Source organism: Nicotiana tabacum, chromosome 16 (assembly GCF_000715075.1).
Source record: "Nicotiana tabacum cultivar K326 chromosome 16, ASM71507v2, whole genome shotgun sequence".
Lineage (NCBI taxonomy): Eukaryota > Viridiplantae > Streptophyta > Magnoliopsida > Solanales > Solanaceae > Nicotiana > Nicotiana tabacum.
In genome coordinates, this window is record NC_134095.1 from 12,790,654 (window position 1) to 12,804,818 (window position 14,165).

The window sequence follows — 14,165 nt, forward strand, 5'->3', positions numbered from 1 at the left end:
GCTACTTTTTTTTTGTTCAAGAAAGGAGCGTCCGATTTTTGTCCTCCTTCCTTCTGTCCCTATCCTTCTTAGATTAAATAGGCAGTAGAAAATGTCTCTTTGATTCATAAATGCCCTTTCAATAATTTTTTATTTGATCCCACCCAATTCAATTTCTTTTAACTATTCAATAGTGCATTTTGAACCCCATCACTTTAGAAGCTTCTTAGAGTTAGGTAATATTCCCTTTATTGAGCAATTCCCTAAACTAACCTTAAATTCCTAATTACACACATCAAACAAATAAGCTAATATCTTCAAATGGATTGAAGATCAGGAAAATTCAAAGCTAAAGAGTATATCTAACAACTATTGAATGAACCTAAGCCATTAAAAGGTATCAACTCATAATAAACTATCCCGAAATAAGGGAATTCCTAATGAAACTTTCATAATTTCTTGGACTAATTAATGCTAAATAACAACTGACACATGTCCAATCACAACAAAGCAACTGAAACCTAAATCATTCTACCAAATTAACTTAATTATCTCTAAATAATAATTATCACAATTCGAAAATCAAAGAGTAAAATGCAACATGACTTTTTTTTATAATTTTTTTTATTTTGTCAAACAAATTAATGTACTAATTAATCTAAAAATATAAAATTAAATCCTAAATGCAGATGCAATATATTTTTTTTAAATTTTTCAATGCATTAATAAAATTAAATACGCACACAAACATATGTAAACAATTAGAAAAAATTCTACGATAATTCCTAAAATAACAAATAATTAAAGAAAATATCTAACTTTGGGAATTCTTTTGGAGTAATTCATGTGAGGCAAAAATCACGTGCTCACAACTGCCCCTCTTTGTCCGAAAACATGAAGAGTTTTCGTGCAAAGATAAAGTGAACGGATACAAGCGATTTTTGCCCGTTCGAATACTCCGTGAGAAGCATTTTTTTTTAAAGATTTGACCGAACCTCTGCTTCAAAGGCTTCCTACATATCCTTGGCTATAAAGGAATCAGATCAATGTAGTTCGGAAAGTTTCTGTAGCTGGGACTACCATGAAGCTGTGGTTTCACTGTTACTGCTGCTGCTGCTGCTGCTAATACTGCTTACTGACCTCCTTATTACACCATGACAAAATGAAGAAGCTATACTAAGATATAATCTATGCTTTACAAGATTTATTTTCAAACTTGGTCTTGTGATTGTTGTTGCCTTGTTGACTTGTATTTTCTTCAGAAGTTCCTTTGTTGCTGACTTGAATTGTATTTTTGAGATGCTTTCCCTCTCCTCCAGGCGGGTACCTGATTGCTGAACCTTTTAAATGTTTTCCTTTGACTATTGTTTCCTTTCATCTGTTCTCCAGGTGGGCTCCTGATTACTTGAAATTTGAATTGTATTCCCTTGCTCTCCAGGTGGGCGCTTGATTGCCGAAACTTGAAGTGTATTCCCTTGCTCTCCAAGTGGGCGCCTGATTGCTGAAGCTTGAATTGCATTCCCTTGTTCTTCAAGTGGGCTCCTAACTGCTGAAACTTGAAATGTATTCCCTTGTTCTCCAGGTGGGCTCCTGATTTCAATAAAAATAGACAAAACAAAGAAAATTTTCTGCCCCAGTTTGGTGGCTGGGCACATATGTGAGTGTAAATTAAATCATGTTACCAAATATCCGCAAGAACTTGAAAGCTGAAACTTGAACTGTACTCCCTTGCTTTCCAGGTGGACGCCTGATTACTGAATCTTCAACTGTTTTTCCTTGTTCTCCAGGTGGACGCCTGATTGCTGATACTTTAATTGTTGTTCCTTGTTCTCCAGGTGGACGCCTGATTGTTGATACTTCAACTGTTGTTCCTTGTTCTCCAGGTGGATGCCTGATTGTTGATACTTCAACTATTGTTCCTTGTTCTCCAGGTGGACGCCTGATTGCTGATACTTCAACTGTTGTTCCTTGTTTTCCAGGTGGACGCCTGATTGCTGATATTTCAACTGTTTTTCCTTGTTCTCCAGGTGGACACCTGATTGCTAGTACTGGGTCACGCTCTTATCTTTAACATCCGTGTTGTTCTCCCTGTTCTTCAGATGGGCACCTGACTTCAACAAAAATAGACAAAACAAAAGAAAATTTTATGCCCCAACTTGGTAGCTGGGCGCATCTGTGAGTGTTAAACTGAATCATATTACCAAATATTACTAAGAATTTGAAAGCTAGGTCCCATTATCTAGGGGGTCCTAACAACTCTTAACTAAATGACAATTTTAAATCTAAGCTATATCTTTTAAAAGGTATGACTTCTACTAAATCTTGTTATCTAAGAAGGTCTTAAACTACTCCCCATTATTCAGGAGGGTCCTGACAACTCTTAACTAAACAACAATTTTAAATCTAAGTTATATCTTCTAAAGGTGTTACTTCCGCTAAATCTTGTTATCTAAGAGGGTCTTAAACTATTCCCCATTATCCAGGAGGGTCCTGACAACTCTTAATTAAACGACAATTTTAAAGCTAAATTATATCTACTGAAGGTATGTCTTATGCTAAATCTTGTTATCCAAGCCAATTTTAAACTACGTCCCATTATCCAGGAGGGTCCTAACATTCAAAAATTAAGTCTTATCTTAAGAGTGACAATTTTACGGCTAAATTATATTACCCTACAACAGAACTTATGCTAAACCTTGTTATCTAATAGAAATCTTAAAGCTAGGTCCCATTATTTAGGAGGGTCCTGACAACTCCTAATTGAATCTTATCTCAAATATGCAAACTTTGAAACCAACTAATATTCCTTGGGGTACATTTATGCTAGATTTTGCTACTTATGATTGTTTCGATTTTTAAACTAGATCCCATTTTCCAGGAGGGTCCTGAAAACTTCAAATTAAATCTTATCCTAAGAATGAAAGCTTTAAAGCCAACTTATATCCTTTTGGGGTACATTTATACTAGATCTTGCTACTCATGATTGTTTTGAATTTTAAACTAGGTCTCATTTTCCAGGAGGATCCTAAAATTTTCAAAATAAATCTCACCTTAAGAGTGACAAATTCAAAGCTAAATCCTATTTTCTAAAGGTAAAACTTACGCTAAATCTTATTTTCTATGAAGGTCTTAGAACTAAATCTCATTGTCCGGGAGGGTCCTGGACACTTAAAACTAAATTCCATTATCCAGGAGGGTCCTGAAGAGCCGAGAATGAACTTACCTGAGCCATGCTTTCTTTCTGGAGGATCTCTGCAGAACGAACAAAATTCCTTGCCTCTGAACCATGCTTTTCCTCATGGAGGGTTCCTACATATCGAACAAATTTTCCTTTCCCCTTCTCAAACCGCCTTTGGGCTGACAAAATTTTGGCATGACACTTGAAAGAAAAAAAAATCAAACTTCCAAGCTTTGATTTGGACACAATTTTTGTCCCTATTTCAAACAAAGAAAACTTGTGAGTTTATAAATATGGTGGTTGGTTTGTGGCATTGACTTTGAGGGCGATTGCTCCTTCACTTCCCATGATAACTTTGGTTTCAACTTGAAAGACCTTGCCTGTTTATTGACTGGCCATTTGCTCTGTCACCCTTATCACAGAAAATACATCTGATCCGTTCAGACCCAATGCCTTCTATCTGTTGCATTGCTCATGAACCGACATCTACCAAACCTTTGTGTTTCACATGATCCCCACGGTATATTGATTATTACCAACTTCAATGCGCATGTTGTTCTTTCCTGATTTAAATCACTGGCCTTGGTCTCGAGGTCTACTGCTCCCTCGCTTGCCATGATAACTTTGATTTCTGCTTGGAAGACCTCGCTTGCCACTGGTTAACCACTTTTGTCAATCTTACCACAGAAGATACCTTTGATCCGTTCACCTAACACCCTCCATTGTTGCATTGTCCGGGGATTGATATGTACCAAAGCTTTGTATTTCACAAGGATCCCAAAGCATGTTGATTGTTACCAGCTCAGTGCGCTTGTTGTTCTTTCCTGACTTATGACGCTTTGATGTGCTAGCCAAATCTCATTTTGTGCACTTGGAAAGCTGGTGGCAAATTTTGAAGTCATTTCTCGCTTGTTTTAACCAAACAGACTCAGAAAAAGGAAGTAAATACTACAAAAGAATCAGAGTAAAGGACAATGGAAAGAAATGATTCTTAACAAAAAAACTACAAAGGAGAAACCTATCAGATTGGATACCAACTCTAACGACCATGACATGCACTTGTGGCCTATTCTGTCAAGCAAGTCTGATGTTCAACTATTGTTGTACCCTCTAAGCCATAAAACTAGGCTTCAATGCTCCTATTATCCAATCTGATTTATACTCCTTATTCGACTTGTAGTGCCCAAAGGGTTTTCACCATCAAGCCTCTCTCATTTTCATTATTTTTCCTACTTGGACCAGAGTGTTGCCCCTGATATGAATCACCTCTATTTGCTCAACTTGACATCTCTCGAAGACTGATCAGAAGGTCTTTCGTTGGACTGTAACGTGGACTTTTGGACGGGATTAGAAAAAAGGTATAAAAGGCTCAAAACAATTCAAAATGGGTTCGAAATTACAACTTTCAGAATCAGATTTCCTACAGCAAACACAATTTCTGCTCCAGTTTCTTTGCTTGGGGACTTTTGGATTTTTATTTTAATGGGACCAAACCGTGAGGCTGCTTACGTATCCTTAAAAGGAATTAGGTCGAACGTAGTTCATATCATAGAAATTACTTTGTTGTTGTGATTTTTCTTTCCTTTTTCTTCCTCTTTCTCTTCTTTCTTCTTTTTCTTTTTTTTGTTGTTTTGTTGTTTTTTTCTTTTTCTTCTTCTTTTTTTTCTTTTTTTTTTCCTTTTCTTCTTCTTTTTCCTTTACTTATCTTTCACGCTTGCGTTTCTGATCTTTGCTATTGATTCCGAAAGAGGGGTATGAAAGAAAATAAATAAGGCTCAAAGGGGTAACGAAGGATAAAGTGTTTAGATAGCAGAACAAAATGCCTTCGTCATTCCAATCTCCAAAACATGCCAAGTGCAAACTACACAATTAAACAAACCAAGGAAAACATTTGTATCATCTTTTGATTATACCAGACTTGATAACCATATCCCCGCATTCGCTTTCTACATCTGTTAACTACAAAGCATCATTGGACAACACCCTCACTCTCATTACCACGAATGTCCCCTGTCAATTTGGGCAAACTTGCCGTTAGCTTCAACCTGATGTGGCATGATGTGTTTCAATAGGGTTTCTTTATGCTTTATCTGCCCCAGTTTCATATAATTCGGACTTGAAGTGATCTCATAATGCCTTTATTTCCCTCAAATGTCCCCATCATCTTCAAAATTGTCTCATTGCTTCCTGACTAAACTGACTTTTAAAGATCAGGCTGAGAATTATGTTGTGCTTATAATGTCACTAGAACCATCATAAAAAGAACTATAAAAGGAGAAGAGGACTAAAAGAATGACTATAAATAGTAGAAAATAGAGAATTGCATTAGACAGACGGTGAAAGAGTTTGAACAACAAAATAAGCAAAATGAATTGGGGTACAACCCTAAAACAAACCTAGATAACACTAAATGAGATATTACGACTAAAGGAGCTAGACAAAATAAAAGGATAGAAGGGTTTGGATTACAAGACAATATCCGGATTACAACCCTGAAATAACCCAGACAACAGAAATGACAATAAACTAAGCCACCAAAGCTCCCCTCCGGCTGCCCATGAAATGGAGCGTCTTTCCAATTACCAAGCACGGTATCTTAGCCACTGAATTCTACATCAACAATACTAGGAACTTCAGAAGTCTTCATCACATTGTTCTTAACAAATTGCTTTTGGGTTCCTTTTGCCGGCTCGTTCTTAAGATCAACCTTTGATAGCGTTGAAAGTTTCACAGCACGTGGACCTCCGAGGACCTCAGAAGAATTCTCATATTCCTTTTCAAGACAAATCATACCCACCATATGTGTCTTATTATGCACAGATGATGGACTTTGGCTAGTATCTACTGCATCTGGACTTTGCAGGACAATGTCGTTGTATCAATAAGCTTCTGAATCGTATTTTTTAGATTCCAACACTTCTCTATGTCATGCCCCGGGGCATCTGAGCAATAGACGCACCTTTGAGAAAAATCAAACTTCTTTGGAAGAGGGTTTGGCATTTTTATCTAGGTCGGCTTCAATATGTCCAATTTCCTTAGCCTCTGGAATAGACTGGCATATGACACTCCCAATGGAGTGAATGCTTTCTTCTTCTGTAACCTCTCGTTCTTAAAGGCTTGATTGGGCCAGAAACTTGATCCAGGGGGTTTTCGATAGGCTCGTGGGGGTAGATAGGCATTTTGTGGAGCTGGGTACTGGGAAAGTGATGTGCGATTTTGGGAGTTCTGTGGAGAGAAGTAGCATTGGGGAGGGTCATCTGGTGCACAAGTATATCCACGGGGGCGATGTCGAGACTGGAAGTGTTGATCGGGAAAGCCCATCGGATCATCTTTTCTGTTTCTCTTTCTTCCACCCAAGCTTATTGGGATGTTCTGAATGTCTTTCGAATAACTCATGATTTTGCCTGACTTGATTCCCTCGTCTACTAGCTCCCCCATTTTTAACACATCATTGAAAGGCTTTCCCAAGGTTGGGATCAAATGACTGAAGTAGGTGGACCCCTGGGCTTTTAGGAAAAGCTCAACTATTTCTTCTTCACCAATCGGGGTATTGACTCGAGCAGCCTGCTCCCTCCATCTGAGTCCAAATTCTCTAAAGCTTTCCTCCGGCTTCTTTTCCATTCTAGATAGGGAGGAGCGGTCTGGGGTAACGCCTGATCTGTACTAAAAGTATCGAACAAAATCTTGAGCCATGTCACCCAATATAGGCCACTTACCAACATCTTGACGAATATGCCAGTCCAAAGCTTCCCCAGTCAGGCTCTTACTGAAATATGCCATCAACAGGTCATCTTTCTCTCAAACCTTCTCATTTCACTACAATAGACCCTCAGGTGGGCTATCGAATCTCCACACCCATCATACAAGTTAAATTTTGGCACTTTGAACCCCGCGGGCAGGCGAACGTCAGGGGACACAGACAGTTCTTTGTAAGCCATGCTACCCTGGTCTTCCCTTCTTTGTTTGCTCTTCAAGGATTGTTCTATGCATTTCAGCCTCCTGGGTATCCCATCTTTCCCTTCTCTTCCGGTGAAACTTTCATTTTTAACATAAAGCTTATCCCGAGGGCTCTTCTTATATGAGTCAGGAACCTTGTAGGCAACCTCTACGGGGTAGTTTTGGTCATGAGCTTTGAGTGAATATTCATTGTTGGGAATAGTGGATATGACAGGAGGGCACTTTTGGGAAAAGATATTTGGAGGACGAGTGATGGAGCTACTAGGGTGGTTGGGAAAGCTGTGATAAGCGGGTAGATCTGGAGAGTATGGAGGATCATCTGGCATTGTGTCCGGAGTTTGGGTAAGGGCATCATCTAAGAAGCTAGGTGGTGGCGGGGGTGGTGCCTTCCCAGTCATCCAAGCCTGATACATGTCCTCCATGTGTTGTCCTAACATCTTTACCTCTTCAACCAACCCATTGTCCTGTTCAAACATTTGCTTTCGGGCACCGGTATCAACCAACCCAGTTCTGTTGTTGTCTGCCATTGCCTTTTGACTTTGTGTTGTAGAGAAAAGTTACCACTTTAAAAAACCACAAACCAACCACCCTTCTGCTATGAATATAACAAAATGAGGCCATCACGTTAGCGTTATGGCATTTAACAGTAAAAATATCACATTGCGTGCAATGCAACTAGCCACAATTAACGGTTCTAGAATGACTTCGAGGGTCATAAGGTCACTTGGCATCATCCCAATTTGTTCATTTCAACCTCCCTTTTCTTTGCTTTTCTATCACTTGCTTGATCATTTTCCTTCCTCTTTTTTTTTAATTGTCACTCTTTTCTTTCCTCTCATTTCTCACGTCCCATAATTTCACCCCTTTTTCTTTTTTTCTTTCTTTCTTTTTTTTCTTCTTTTAATAGTAAAAAAAATGATTCGATCGAACCCTATGTAGGTTGCCTACGTATCATGACGCTGCATGAATCAGATCTTTGCGTAGTTCTAGAAGAACGGGAATAAAGTAAATAAACTGACATTCTCCTTTTTTTTACCTCCACGACTACTCTGATGAGAAAAGATAAATAAAACCAGCAAATCCTTTTTTTTTAATTTTCTAGACTTAACGTTCTATGACCTATTCTAAACTCAAGCTTAACGGGCATGTTTTATTTTATCCTTTTGAAACAAATATTTTATTAAGGAAATATCCTAGAAGAGAAAAATATTTTTTTTGATTCTTTTTTTAGAAAGAAAATCTAAAGAATAAACCACAGAAATATTTTGAATTTTCATTTGATATCTTGACGCAAGATTTCGAAACAAGCAAAAAAAATATTTTTGGGTTTCAATTTTGATTGCCTAAAAGAGAAACTCTAAAAATAAATCTAAGATAAAGTATGTTATCTTTTTTTCTTCTATGTACAATATCCGAAAGTTCTAATGAAAATAAAAAGAATTTTTTTTTTATTTTTCACTAATTTCCCAAAGAAACTTCTCAAATGAAATTCTTTTTGGATTTTGAATTAACACCTTAAATAAAGCTTTTAAAGAAGTACTAAAAGAAAATTCTCTTTTTTTTTTGAATTTTGATCCCAATATACTTAAAGGAAACATAAAAACAATTCATTTTAAGTCCTAGATATTAATTGCCTAAAGGAAAAACAACTTCAAAATTTTTTCTTTTTTTCATTTCTAGATTAATTAATCTAAAGAAGACTTATAACGGAAATATAAAATGCAATATCTCTTCTTTTTGGATTTTTGAGTTACAACACATTTTTTCAAATATAAAGAAGAAAATACAATAACAAAAGACTTGACATTACTGTACAAAACTAGAAAGTAAAAGACGACATAAAATGAAGAACAGACTCAAAACATAAAAATAAAACAAATCTCCTTAAGCAACTCCTGATTGAGCGATCCTGACTGGATGGTCACGGGGTGTATGTCATGCTCAAACTCCGATAAATAAATCCACACCTGTATGAGAAAACTTTAAACCATCACTATGTGAGACAATAACACTCCCTACTGGACACATGCAAGACATGATTGAGGCTATTTTTGCAAAATGACTTATTTGGCCAAAAGGTGGCTAGAAGTGCAAAATTTGGCTAAGACCCCAGAAAGCCAAGAACCTAAGATTTACTAGGAAGACCGGACCCTATGTGGGTTGCCTACGTATCCCGCCCAGAGAGACGAAAATCAGGTTCGCGTAGTTCGGGCAGCTTGGATACGGGCGATAATTAAAAAAACAACTAATTTAGAGAAAACATATTTTTTTTTGCTTTTTCTTGAAAAATGATGAAACATGCAAAATCTTTTAGGATTTTTTTCTGATTTTCTGATTTTCGGAAAATGATTAAAAAATGCAAACTCTTTTTTTTCCTGAATTTTCAAACTCTTTTTTTTAACAACATAATTGGGCCAACTCGCTTTATCTCCACACTTCACTCTCTCTTTTCTTTTCTTTTTTTCATTTTTCATTTTCCCTCAACTAGAATTGGTCCGCCAAATGACCCTTTTACCCTTGAATAAATGCAACATGTGGCACATAGGATGCATCAAGATGGTCTGTTATTTTGGGTGCACCTGTCCTAGACGGACCCAACCCCTGTGTTGAGTTCCCAAAGTCAAAATGCACATGATGCAAGCAAGCGCTCCTACTAGGGATCCGACATGAGGCTATGTTATACTAGGTTTGAAAACCTGGATTTATTGTTCTAGACCTGGCTTACCCGAGCGAACAACTCGAACCGAAGCGGGGGCAACGTACCGGAAGCACGAAAGTCTACCCGATCTAGTTACTTGACCCAACCTCGTTCTACTTGGTATGACTTCTAACAGAAAAGTGGGCCACGCGCATATGTGCACCATAAATTCAGAAGACTCAGAAAGAAGAAGGGTTTCGTAACAGTTTATATATACAATTCAGATAATATCAAAGCGGTAAAAAGCAACATTTAGCACATTAAGTCCAAACATGTGAATAAACCAGATAATAAATAAAGCCAAATATAACAATTATTCTAAGCTCAAATTCTTGAACCCTGAACTAGAAATTCTGCGTTCTTGTCCCCAGCAGAGTCGTCAAAGCTGTCACACCTCCTTTTTCCTATACCTGAAGCGCATAAGGGAGTTTTTCCAATTAAAGGACAATCGAAACGGGATTATTTATATTAAGAAATTCAGAGTCGACACTTGGGATATTTATGGTGTCCCAAGTCACCGGTTCAAATCCCTAATCGAGGAAAAGGTTGACTCTGTTTTACAGTCCGCGGATCAGAAATCCGGGTAAGGAATTCTATTAACCCGGGAGAAGGTGTTAGGCATTCCCGAGTTTCGTGGTTCTAGCACGGTCGCTCAACTATTATTATTGGCCTAATTATCTGATTTTAAAATACTTTCAAACCTATGTGCATTTTCAACTATTAAACCGCTTTTAAATCACTTGATTTATTCGTAATTAAAGAATTGAGTTACGCGTACGTATACTCTTTTCCTTTGGCGCGTTAAAAATCATGTCACTCGAACGTGTCCACAATTAATAATGCTTTGTTTATTTATTTAAGAAAATTTGATTGAGGTTGCGCGAACGCATCCCTCGAGTCTTTTTTAGAGTTACATTCGCAATTATGTTACGCGAACGTATACATAATCACAATACTAATCTAACTCGAGCCTAAAGCAAACTACGAAATTTATTAATTAATTTTCTAAAGCTAATTTAAGATTATTATGAAGGCCATGTTATGAAAATTAATATAGAAAAAGAGATAGATTATTTACAGAAAGATGAAACTAGCTTGTGAATTTTTATTAGCTCTTGGCCAATCAGACTTGAATTATCTAAATCCAAACGGCCAAAAATCTTCATTGCTTCAAACCAAAATATGAGGTTCGGTTGCTAAACAATTTTTAAACAAAAGGCTCAAGTATGGAAATAAACCATCTACTAATTGAATGCATAAAAAAAAGATGGATCAATCATGCCAAACAAACAACAGAGAAAGAAACTTCACAATTGCGTACATTTACTCTAATTTGTGTTATACGTAATGTGTAATGCTAAAGAGAATTTTTACTCCATCACTTGAGTGCACAAACACTTCAATCTGATATTTCAAGATACTATAGTCAAAAGCAAAAGCAAAAGCAAAAGCAAAAGTAAAAGCAAAAGCAAAAGCAAAAACCAAAAACCAAAACCAAAAAAGGTGCTATTATTTTAACCGCTTTTAATATTTCGAAAAAATTCAAAGTTATTTAAAACACATCGCAAGCCACGGTACATAATTGTACCCGCGATCCACGACACATTTTATCTAACGTTGAGATCTGGATTTGGGTCACATGAAATGCACACCCGTATTTATAACATGTTTATTTCTACTATCATTATTCAAAATTATGGTAGGGTCACATGAAATGCACACCCGAAGTTGAAAATTTGGCATCGTAACTATGTCACGGGAAACGTACCCATAATCACGATAATTTATTTAATTGCGTCTAAAGCAAGCTACGATATTCATAAGTTGTTCATCTCCTACGTTAGAGATTATTGAGAAGCCATGAATTATGAAAGTCAATTGTGGATGAAATGTAAAACTTAGGCATTGTGATCATTGGAGTTTAATATTAAACAAGTACCTAATACTATAATCCATTAATCCCTTGAAGAGTAACAAAGCACACAAACCTTAATATCCTAAAAGAAATACTTCAATCTTGTTGTAGTCGGAATGATAATAGTAAATCGCCGCAACAGATTAATCAATACTAAAGGATAAGTATAGGAAAGAGTAAGAGGAAAAAAAGGACTAAAGTAAATGAGATGGACTGTACCAACCAGTTGACACGTGAAGAAGAACTTTTGATTTACTACACTTTTGGAAAAGTCGAGTACATATTTTAATTCATAGTATATATAAACTTAATAAAGAAAATACTACATGGGAATGATATAGCTGCAGGTAATCCATCATGGCACAACAAAGGTACATATCACATAAAAGGCACCCAATAACATAACCCTTCCTTTTTCTTATTTTACAGAGAGTAAAGATAACAGTCTCAACCTTTTAATTCCTCTACATATCTTCAAATGCATCACAATATTTCAACAACACAAAAACAACAAAAAAATGGCTACCAATCAAGGAATGAAACAGAGGAAACATAAACAATTCCATACAAATCTCATTCAAGCAAATCTGCAATTTTATATTGTTTGACCAAATAAAGTACCTGATTTCAACAGACTAATGGAGAAAAAGGATGGGATGGAGTTCGCTATTCCGGTATCAACAACAGCAGCAGATTGCAGATTAATTCCAAATCAGAACTCGAAACGGGGCATCGAACGGCAGCTTCAACATGCGACGAGCTCAAACCAAACCCAGATTCAATTTATTTCCATTTTTTGAAAAAAAAATCGAAATCAAGGAAGAGGCAGAAACATATGTTTTCCTTTTTTTGTTGGAACCTAAACTAAATTGGACTATCAAAACAGAAAAATTAAGAAAGGAAATCCTCTTTCTCGTCAATTTCTATCTATGCCGTCTCTTTCTCTTTTCTTTTTGTGCAGATTTTGACTCCTTTACATGAAAAAATAATGGTTCCTCCTTTTTTGAAAATGGGGTGAAGAGGCAGCTTGGTAGCTTTTGATTTTTGTGGTTATGGAGGGAAGGGTCTGATTTTAGCTTGTGAAGAAAACAGAATAACGTCGTTTTTCTCTGTGTTCTTTCAGGAGGGAAGGATCCTATTCTCTATCTATTTTCTAATGGGGAGCTTCCCGTTATTATGGCTGCTGCTCTCTTTTAGAAGGAGGGGGTCTCTTCTCTATTGTTTCAGATGATCCAAGAATGATTGAATGTGTAAGTGTGTGAAGAAGAAGGATAGACGTTGGGGAGGGGGGTCCCTTCTTTGTGAAATGCGGCGCTACTTTTTTTTTGTTCAAGAAAGGAGCGTCCGATTTTTGTCCTCCTTCCTTCTGTCCCTATCCTTCTTAGATTAAATAGGCAGTAGAAAATGTCTCTTTGATTCATAAATGCCCCTTCAATAATTTTTTATTTGATCCCACCCAATTCAATTTCTTTTAATTATTCAATAGTGCATTTTGAACTCTATCACTTTAGAAGCTTCTTAGAGATAGGTAATATTCCCTTTATTGAGCAATTCCCCAAACTAACCTTAAATTCCTAATTACACACATCAAACAAATAAGCTAATATCTTCAACTGGATTGAAGATCAGAAAAATTCAAAGCTGAAGAGTATATCTAACAACTATTGAATGAACCTAAGCCATTAAAAGGTATCAACTCATAATAAACTATCATGAAATAAGGGAATTCCTAATGAAACTCTCATAATTTCTTGGACTAATTAATGCAAAATAACAACTGAAACATGTCCAAATAACTCACAACAAAGCAACTGAAACCTAAATCATTCTACCAAATTAACTTAATTATCTCTAAATAATAATTATCACAATTCGAAAATCAAAGAGTAAAATGCAACATGACTTTTTTTATGATTTTTTTTATTTTGTTAAACAAATTAATGTACTAATTAATCTAAAAATATAAAATTAAATCCTAAATGCAGATGCAATATTTTTTTTTTCAATGCATTAATAAAATTAAATACGCACACAAACATATGCAAACAATTTGAAAAAATTCTACGATAATTCCTAAAATAACAAATAATTAAAGAAAATATCTAACTTTGGGAATTCTTTTGGAGTACATTAATTTGTTTAACTCGAGCTCATATTCCTTCACCTTAAGGGACGCCTCAAGTTCACTGTTGTGGGTGACGACCTTCATAAAGTCCTCATCTCGCTCCCTCAACTCCCCGACCTTGTGCACCAATTGATCCTCCCTCTGTTTAAGCCCTTTGCAGAACAGTTGGAAGTCAGGGTCCTGATTGTAGATGCCGGACATCGCACGATGCTTAGTGCGATATTCTTGATATTTGGAAGACATCTTCCCGTAGATGGCCGTCCTCTTCCTTTCCCAGCGCTCGCACTCGATCTCCATGATAAGGGTCTGGCAC